This window comes from Octodon degus, unplaced genomic scaffold (genome assembly GCF_000260255.1).
Source record: "Octodon degus isolate 3935 unplaced genomic scaffold, OctDeg1.0 scaffold00163, whole genome shotgun sequence".
Taxonomy (NCBI): domain Eukaryota; kingdom Metazoa; phylum Chordata; class Mammalia; order Rodentia; family Octodontidae; genus Octodon; species Octodon degus.
Genome location: NW_004524739.1, coordinates 2,590,328 through 2,590,832, shown reverse-complemented (window position 1 = coordinate 2,590,832; position 505 = coordinate 2,590,328).

Below are 505 nucleotides of genomic sequence, written 5' to 3'. Positions count from 1 at the left end.
GGAGATGGCTCAGTGGAATAAGTGCTTCCTTGGCAAGCGCAAGGGCCTGAGTTCAATCCCTGGTTCTGCAAAAAAATAAATAAATAAATAAAATTGAATTTATATGTGTTTGGTACAGGGTCTTACTATGCAGCTCAGACTCATAGTGATCCTCCTATTTTAGCCTCCCCAGGACTGGGGTTACAGGCATATGCCACCATGCCCAATCTCAGTGGCTAGCTCGGCCTGCCCAGGGCAGGGCTGGTACGGCACACAGTACCAGGGATTGAACCTGGGTCCTTGTGCTTGCCAGGCAGGCATGCTGTGCCAGCCCCACCCCCAGGACGCACTGAGGCAGTGATCTGAGACTGGGCATGGCCACGTGTGCCTGTAATCCCGGCGCTGGGGAAAGTGAAACAGGAGGATCACTATAATCACTATGAGTCCAATCTATGTAGTGAGACCTGGGAAGAAAGAAAGAAAGAAAGAAAGAAAGAAAGAAAGAAAGAAAGAAAGAAAGAAAGAA